The following is a 10,106-nucleotide window of genomic DNA, read 5'->3' as shown; positions in this document are numbered from 1 at the left end:
CAGCCAGGTCACGATCTCGCGGTCCGTGAGTTCGAGCCCCGCGTCAGGCTCTAGGCTGATGGCTCAGAGCCTGGAGCCTGTTTCCGATTCTGTGTCTCCCTCTCTCTCTGCCCCTCCCCCGTTCATGCTCTGTCTCTCTCTGTCCCAAAAATAAATAAACGTTGAAAAAAAAAATTTAAAAACAGCCAAAGAGAAGCCACCAGCTGGCCTGATGGTTTGGCCAGCAAAGCTGGCTAACATGGAGATGGGAATAAAATGGCAATGTCTCGGGGGCCTGATCATCCCCAACCAGAGTCTGCAGAGTAGATGGCCAGCAACTTGAGTCCCCTGGGGTAAGTCCCCATCTTTCCAGGCCATCTGGCACATAAGACACAGAACTGCTGGCAGCCTACTCTGGTTATGGCAACTTCCAAACAAATTTCCCACATGTGATTCTGAATGGAAGCTCAAATGAGGGAGGCTGAAGTAGGCTGCTCCATTATTGTACACAGGCTTATTCTCTTGAAGCAACCAGGTGAGCACATGGGCTCAAGCCCTGAGACCAGGGTGCAGCTTTGCCAATGGACAAAGAAACAATAATAAAATTTTAGTGCCTCAAATATTATATGGTAGTTCAGGATATGATGCCATTGTCCAGTTTTACTGTGAGGAACTTCTCTACCAAATTAGACCTAACACAGGGGATTCCTCAGATCCTTACTTTTTACCAGACCAGAGTGGTTCTCCAATTTAACCCCTTTGTGCCTAGGAACAAAGCAGAAGTCCTATAGCAGGAGAGACTGTCAAACTGGATTTAGCCCTCCCCCATACCTATTCATCACCTTCCCCCTACCTGGTTCATAGCCAATCTCCTCAGCAAGTGCAGGGGATATCCCCTTGTCTCCTAGCACAAGATCTGATCTCCTTGGCAGAAAAGACATGAGTTCCCTCAAGCCTGGTCACACATGCACATCACAAACTGACCACATCCACACACATCTTTCCCTTCTTTCCCCCCACCCATCTCAGAGAAGCAAACACCCCTCTCTCCAGAAGCCATTCTTTTATTCTGCCCCTTGCCTTCTTCAAGTTTCCATTGATCATCCCCTTTCATCTCATTCTCTTACATTTCAGTCCTTCTACACTGCCCACAGATACATTCAGGTTCTGAACTCCCAGACTATAACTTCTAGCTACCAGTTGGCTTCCTTCCCTTTACTGCTCAACTTCTTGAAAGGGGACCCTATACTAGCTCTCTATCATTAACCCTGCCCACCTCCCTTTATGAAAATCTCCTTATTCCAACCACCCAAGTTGAATTCTATTTCCTGAAGGTCTCTGGTGATGCATTTTCTAAATCTCAATTTCCTTGTCCTTAAAATCAGGATAATAATACTGCACTCTTTAGGAATGAAGTCTAAGCTACTGCAGTGAAGAGACCTCAAATTATGGTGGCTTACCATAGATGCTTATGCCTGTCTTACATAACAGTCATGAGATGAGAGGGCCAGTTATCAGGAAAGCCACACTCCATGTGATCAAGCAGAGATCTAGGATATTTCTGTTGTTGGTTCATCAGATTTTAATGTGTATGTAAATCAGCTAGGGCTCTTGCTAAAAATGCAGATTCTGTCTAGGCATCTAGGGTAGTGCCTGAGATTCTGCATTTCTAACAAGCTCCCATATGATGTCAGGCTGCCAGCCTGTGGACCATACTCTGAATAAGAGTATAAGGCATTGTTCATGCTTGTTTGATGAAAGCTGGGTCACAGGTGCCTCTGTATTCCACTGGCAAACACTAGTCATATGGCTGTACCTGGGTGCAAACAAGAGTGAGGACATATGGATTATTTTTATTGATTATGGTATTTTTCTAAGGGGACTGAGGAGAAAGACCAGATATATTTGGGTATGGAGTTCTCTTCAAAACCAAGACAGTTCTTGGGATGTAGGTGGACATTCCATCTGCACTAAACAGCATAGGATGGTGATGTTACATTTCAACTGGAGCTCAAAATAGTTGGTTGATAAGTAGATTCTTGAGGATTCTGGCTTGAATCACTGTAGGATAACCCTACAAAGGCAAGTATATTCCTAATAGAAGTGTAGGATGACGATGTAGGACACTCTAGATTCAGAAATAGCTGTAAGAGTGCCTTGCTGGGTCTATTTTGACTCTAGTGGAAGTCCATACATTCCTGTATAACAGGGGTATCATTCAAGATGCCAGACCCCTGCAAAGCTTGGTCCCATGTTGCCTGAGTTGAGGACAACCAGAGTATGACATACATGTTAGTTTTATCTGTATTAAAGCACAGGCTCTGGAGCAAGACTTTCTGGGTTTAAATCCCAGTTTTGATACTTGCTGTGTGACCTTGAGCAAGTTAGTTAATCTCTCAGTTTCTTTACCTGTAAGATGAGAAAATACAGCACTCACCTCATGGGATATTTTGAAGATTAAGTGAGGTGATTGGTTTAAAGGGCTTATATAGTAGGTGACACATAGTATTTCTTTAAAAGTCATATATATATGATATATATTATATCTCTATAACTTTATTTTCTTAAGAGGCTGACCTCACCAGACCTAGCCTACAGTTCATTTCTCACCATTCTGGATTCTTTTTTCCTCTCTCCAGCCCTACTTCACTGAGCGAATCATTTTTGCTGATCCTCACCCCAGACCAAAAGCACAGACAGTTCAGTTTCTACGGATGATCCTGGAAACCTCACACACCCTGGTATGATGGATGTGGAAGAAACACCTCTCAAATACACCTGGACACAAGGGCAAGTGCAACTTCTCATGAATTGAATTTATGCCCAACCCCAAAAGAGTAGAAAGAAAGTAGTCTGATCATCCTTGAAAACATCCAGGGCTCAGACCCATGCCTAAGAGTTCATGATGAGGTTAAGTCATTTTACTGTCCTCCCTCCTCCACACTTGCCCTCGTTGAAAATCTTTCATGAAACTGGATTACAATATCAAGGGCAGAACTGAGAGAAAAAGAAAAGAATTACCAAAAGATTCAAATAAATATGTAAGGTAGAGCTTATAGGACCTAGTTCTAGCTAAAGAGAATAACAAGAAAATATAACAGGCCAATGCTTTGGCAATTCTTTTTTAGCATCTTCTGACAAAACCATCTCTTTATCCCTTGGCAGCTATTTTCTTAAACCACTGCCATTCTGATAAGCACACCACCACCCAAAGCTGGTGTCTATGCCGTTCACATCAGTCAAAAGTGCCCCACAGAAAGCTCCACGTGGCAGCATTGCAGCAAATGTCCAGTCATTGAGGAACTTTCTTCAATAGGAATGTGAGTCCTGAAAGAGGATTTCACAGATGTGAAAGATGTTTTACAGACTAATTCCTTAATCTAGATGACAAATATTTCTATGTCCCTGTTTGCCAGGCACTGGAGAGGTAAGGAATTAAGCCTAGAGAGTCTAAAGCCTATTAGTCCAAACCCTGGACAAGTGGCCATGTTTTCTGAGCCCTTGGCAAGGCATTCTCCTTTCCATCCTGATACTCCTAAGGTCCCTCTTACTCTGAGAAAATGAGTTAATGTCTTCCATGGCATTTATCTTCAGGTAGACAAATTCCTAACTGAAAAGAACATCACAAGCAAATTCACAAAGAAAGTCCTCTTTGCTCAGGGCCCAGTTAGGCACATAAAAGACTGAGAGAAGCGTAATCACATTTGTTAGGATGGCCTATGTGCCAGGATCTCCTCTATGTGCTTTGCCTATGCTGTCCCATTGGGTCCTCACACCCGCCCTCTCAAATGGGTACTTTTGTTATCCCCACGTTAAAGATGAAGAACAAAATTTTAGAGAGGTCAAAGAAAAAACAATTGTCCAGGATCTCGTAGCCAGTAAATGGTAGGTCCAGGACTTAAACTTTGCTATTTTCAACAACAAAGTCAGAAAGGCTCTACTGCCTGATAATGTAAAAAAATAAACAACTGATCATGCCGCTATTTCTCAAATCATAGTTTCTGAGATTAGACAAGAGCTTTAGCATATACAAGTCACCTAGGATTATTAAATACTCTGTAACTGTGATACTGTCAGATGGGGAGGATTTATCCTTATGCCTTGTGGACCCCTAGGCTCTGTCTGCTAAATCACTTTTTTGGGGTTTTGCAAAAGAGGAAACAAAAGTGACAATATTTGTAAATCAAAAGGGATCCATTCATGATACTGTGCCTATATCTCTAGGTAAATGTTAAGAGGTTTCTACTAATTCCCAGAGCCACCTTGTACATCAGTTTCTCTCTAAAGTGGAGAAACCATGCTTGAAACATATCAGGCACGGCAGCATAATAGAGAACCCTACCGCCAGGGGATTTCCCGTGTGTCTGTAATGTTCCACTAATTAAGTTTTAGAAGCATTTAAGACTGTCTTCACTATGAATACCCACAGTGCAGCCTTAAAGGAAAAAAAAAATCCATTTCCATGAGTCACGCACCAACAAGAGTGAGCAAATGGATTTGAATTGTTAGAGTCCATAGTCATATGAAATAGACTTAGCTTTCTCTCTATGAAAAAGACTCGTTCAGAATAATTTTGTTTTACAGACTAATTCCTTAATCTAGACCACAAATATTCTTATGCCTGTGTACCAGGCATTGGAGAGGTAAGGATCTAAGCCTAGAGAGTCTAAAGTCTCAATTAGTCCAAACCCTGGTACAGCAGCCATATTTTCTGACCCCTGGACAAGGCATTGGGGGCCAAGGCCATATGCAGCTTATAGAAGCTGCATGAATACATAATGAAATATATGTATTTTTTTCTTTAGAATATATCAAATACACATACCATTTGGCTGGCTATGACTTTTTAAAAAAAAATTTTTAATGCTTATTTATCATTAAGAGGCAGAGCATGAGAGGGGTAGAGAGAGGGGGAGACACAGAATTCAAAGCAGCCTCCAGGATCCAGCTGTCAGCACAGAGCCCAACCTGGGGCTCAAACTCACCAACCAAGAGATCATGACCTGAGCCGAAGTCAGACACTGACTGAGCCACCCAGGCGCCCCTGATGGCTATGACTTTTTAAATCACAGAGCCCCAGAAGCTAAGGGCACAAGCTTCTTGGCAATGTGCTAGAGGGAGGTTAGGATAGAAGACTGTTTTGTTTCCCATAATGAAAAGAAAACATAATGAAAACATTCATGAAAAACACTGTAGTGCCACATCTTTGCATTCCCACATTTATATGTACCTTCAAACAATTCTCATTACCCATTAAACTCAAAGAAATTAAAACAAAAGCCACCTCTATGACATTTCACCACCTAAGACTATTCTATTTCTATTAAAGATACATAAACTGCTTTTATGATGTAGATCTACCCATGGCTTAGTGTCGTAAGTCCAGTATATGCCTAGCTTCATACCCATATATTTAATTTAAAAGCCTACTCTATGGTTAAAACAATCCCCTGATTTAGCATGGACAAAGAAGACATGATTTAAGGAAAATATAAGGACCATAGGCATGTCATTCCATTTATTCTCCATGGATCCAAGTTTAGTCATCAGTTAAACAAGGATATAGACTTCACCCACCAGGGTTTTATACAGCAAAAATAATAAATGAAAGGCATTTTTATCTAGGCAACAAAACTGTACCACCATAGTCTGGTGCTTGACCACCACCAGGATTAAGGAATCACACCATACACGGGCCATATCTAAGCTTCATGGTTTCTTTACAAAAGGTCCATTTAAACTCTAATTTCCAACCTCTTCCTTAATCCTATAGTGACCAACTGACTTTTGAGTCAGCCTTCTTATGACTGCAGTGGAGAGGTTCTTACAGCAAAACCCCTAGGTTGCAGGTGAAAAAATATTCAAAATCTGGGAATGATACAAGAAGCCAGATCAAAAAAGGATAAAGTGCTAATGAGAGAATAAGGACTAGAAGCTCAATGAACATAAAAACATATAGGATTCACAGAGATTCTCCCCCCCCCCCCCCCCCGCTGCCCCACCACAGAGATTCTTCAGAGGCTAAAGAGAGGTGTCCAAATAAGCCTCTTCTGTCTTGCACTTCAGCACTACTGCCCCAGGCACCGGGAAGATTTGCACTGACTATTAGAACATTTTACCACCCTTGCATCCCACTTAACTAGTTGGTCAATGTGTCTCTCCTTGGAGCATAGAGTCAGTCTGTGAGGAAGAGACACGTTGACCAACTAGTAAGTGGGATGCAGGGATGCTGAAATGTTCTTATGGTCAGTACAAAACTTAGCTGCCTGGTTTGCTCAAACTTCTGGCACTGTGCTTTACACAAGGTTTGCACTCATAAATGTTTGCTGGGTCCATTAATTAACTATTTCATACAATGGTTACTGCATAGCTATGTAGAAAAACTTGGTCTCAAAATACAAATGCTTCTAGCTCTAATTTCCATTTCTTAGATGCATTGAGTTTTTCTAAGTAAGGTGTAAATACAAACCCAACTCATAGGATAAGTAAGTATTGTATGATTCTGCTATCCTTTTATGCCCATTTTAGTTGGTTTTCATGGAACTTGTGTTTGTGAAAACACTATGAATTTGGTTCATAGAGATTTTTTTCTTAGTTTCCCTACCTCCAGGGGAAGGAGTCTACCAGCTGTGGTTTTAAATTCTAAATGATAGGGGCGCCTGGGTGACTTAGTCAGTTGAGTGTCTGACTCTTGATTTTGGCTCAGGCCATCATCTCAATGTTGTGGGATTGAGCCCTACATTGGGCTCCATGCTGAGCATGGAGCCTGCTTAAGTTTCTCTCTCTCTTTCTCTCCCTCTCTCTCTCTCTCTCTCAATCTGCCCCTATCCCCTGCTCAAGCTCTCTCTAAAAATTTTTTAAAAAATAAATTCTAAATAATATATTCAAACATGAATATCAGTCTATTTCAAAAGACATATTACAATAAAATAAAATGAAAACTACCCCAAATATAAAGAGACAAATTAATGGCAATATGCTTATTGACATTCATATATTTAACAAATTTTCATTATAATATTTTGTAATACTCTGCTTTCAAATCTAATTTTTCTTCTCATTGGACAATATTAAATCCTTTATAAAGTGAAATTAAGCAGGGGAATCCCCACTTAAATTACTTTAGTGACTCCCCATCTTGTATGCTAGGTCTTACTCTGGCCCTTGTTTACCTCCCCAGACATATGTCTTACCACTCTTCCATTCACTCTGTTCTCCAGCCAGACTGAACTACATTTGGTTTTACAAAAGTACAAAGTTCTCTCTCCCCTCTGAGCTTCCATGTGTGCTGGCCTCTGTCCCCACCATCATCTACCTCCGTAGTCCCTCTGTCTTGTTAATTACTATTCACCTTTCAGATCTTAGCTAAGACATTTCCTCCAGAAAGCCTTTTCTGAGCACCACTACCACCACCAACATGAAGTTTGGAGCCTCCTCTGTGCCTCTCATAATGCCTAGATCCTACCTCTGTGCTATATTCTTACCAAAGTATTTGCTTATTATCTGTATGTGTATCTAGCCACTCAGTAAGTGTTATTGAATGAATGCATGCCTGCTAAAGAAGTCAGATAGATGACAGAATGGTCCTTTCCCTCTAAGAGTTTATGTTTTTTACCTCAGCTGTATGAATGAATAAGAAAATCATCTTACATCATGGCCTGTTCCAGATAACAAGTAGTTTCTGTGAAACTAAGGCCCAAATTATCGCTTCCCTTTGAAGAGCCTTAATAGTTCCTGAGGTAACTTTATGTAATAGAGATAGGAAGATTCTATAATAGTCATCATCCACCAACTGTGGTACTGTATTGCTTTTAAAAGCTATTTTTTAAAGTTTTCATTTCTTATGTGAGAATTATAGATATGTCATCATCTCCAGACCTGTCACATGATTAACTGAGACTATATGAAGGGAGTCTTGAATTTTCACATTGTTTTAAACGCACGAGTTCTGTGGGGGTTTTGTTTGTCCCTGCACCTTGACGATCAATAGAGGTTTAATGATGATAGGGATGATCACGATGACAATAACAATAGAAATAAATAATATAAAAGGATGACACATCGCCAAGAGCTCAGTTATCCTCTGAAGACTCTAAACATGTTTAATGCAAGACTCGTTTTCATAGCTGGACAACATCATGAAAGAAATTCTCAGTTTTAAAAAGAAAACCAATTCTGAAAGATGTTGTTGACATTTGTGACCCCATGGAAATTATTTCAATCTGTGGGCAATTTGTTTTCAGTCTTTGTGTACAGCACAGAAAATTCAGGCAGTGCTCTGGCACACACCACCTATCTCCGCATTCACTCTCCTTCCTTAGCTCATCAAGATACAAAATAATCTAAACAAAATGGCTGCACTGACATTTTCTTCAAATACCATAATAATTGCTAAATTGGACTCACCAGAGACAAAAGGAAATTTTGTTTTCTGTTGATCACATACATCTTTTTATACATGAAAAACCACGACACTATCATTCTCCACCAGGCTGTTTCTGCCAACAACTGTGACTGATTGGGATTCACATAAAGCCCCCAGCCTTGTATGAGCATGACAAGAGTCAAATTAGGTGGGCTGGGAGCAAAACAAAGAGCTCCAGAAAAGGAATCATCTCAAACTCAGCATTTTGACAGAGCCTTCTTTGTGCCAGTGTGCATGCTGCCTCATTAAATGATGTGTAAAGGTCAGAGGTTAATCAACTTCAATTTGGCATGCATATTGAGTAGTTTTTAGTCATCATTTTATATTTCCAAATGAGAAGAGGCAAGAAACACTTCAGGTTAATGGAACATTTTCTAACGACGACTTTTAACTCTTCAGAGACAGAATTTCTCATTTAACTTTAGAGGTTTTTTTCCTTAAAATCACTAAAACACATTCAAGACATAAATGTCTAGGTTGCCCTTTTTTGACAGTTTTATTGAGGTATAATTGACATTTAAAAAACTGCACATATCTAAGGTGTACAATTTGGTACATAATATACACATAAGTATACACAGATGAATCCATCACCTACAGTCAATATAGTGAATACCAACATCATCCATTTGGGGGGGATGTCTTTTGTTTCCTACTGCCCATTACAATCTCTCCTTCCTACTCTTGCCCCACCCTATACCCAGGCAACCACTAATCAGCTTTCTATCACTACAGATTAATTTACACCCTCTAGAAGTTTATATAAATGGAATAAAATAATATGTACTCTTTGTAATCTGGCTTCTTTAACTCAGCATACTTATTTCCAGGTTTATTCATATTTCTCATGTAGCAAGAATTAATTTTTGTTTATCGCTAAGTGATATTCCATTCTTGGATACACAGTAGTTCATACATTTGCTTGTTGATGGACATTTGGATCGTCTGCCAATGTTTATGGATGTTACAAATAAACTGCCATGAACATTTGTGTCCAATGTATGGATATACGCTTTCATTTTTCCTCGAGTAAATACCTTAGAGTACAATGACTGCATTAAAGGATAGGTGTTTTCCAAAGTGTTTGTATCATTTTGCCTTCCCACCAGCAGTGTATGAGAGTTCCAGTTGCTCCATATCCTCCCCAACACTCAGAATGGTCAATCCTTTATAGAAATCTAGGATATCTTTGTCTAATCCAAGGTCATAAAGGCTTTCACATGTTTTTTTCTTTATATTTTATGGGTTAGATTTTATATTTAGGTCTGTGATCCATTTTGAATTCATATTTGTATATGGTGTGAGGTATGGATGGAAGTTTATTTTTTTGTATACAAGTATCCACTTGTTCCAGTGCCATTTGTTGAAAGGATATCCTTTCTCCACTGAATCAGCTTTGCACTTCTGTAAAAAAATCTATTGATCTTTCCATTCAGGTTTTTGTAAGCCTAAAACTACTCTTAAAAGTCTATTGGTCATTTTTGAAATAAAAAGAAATCAACTGATCATATATGTGTGGGGGATTATCTTTTAATTCCCACTCTTGTCTCCATGGGCTACTAAACACAAAGCATCCAACATTGTGTTTTTCACTAGAAACATCATAGCAAATACCTGACCCTCCAGGAAGTTTTAGTAGTTGTTATAATCAGAACTCTCAAAGATTATGCAAAGACAAAGAAGAAAACAGAGTTGTAATATA

This window comes from Leopardus geoffroyi, chromosome B3, assembly GCF_018350155.1.
Source record: "Leopardus geoffroyi isolate Oge1 chromosome B3, O.geoffroyi_Oge1_pat1.0, whole genome shotgun sequence".
NCBI classification, from domain to species: domain Eukaryota; kingdom Metazoa; phylum Chordata; class Mammalia; order Carnivora; family Felidae; genus Leopardus; species Leopardus geoffroyi.
Note: the sequence above shows the minus strand (reverse complement) of the source record.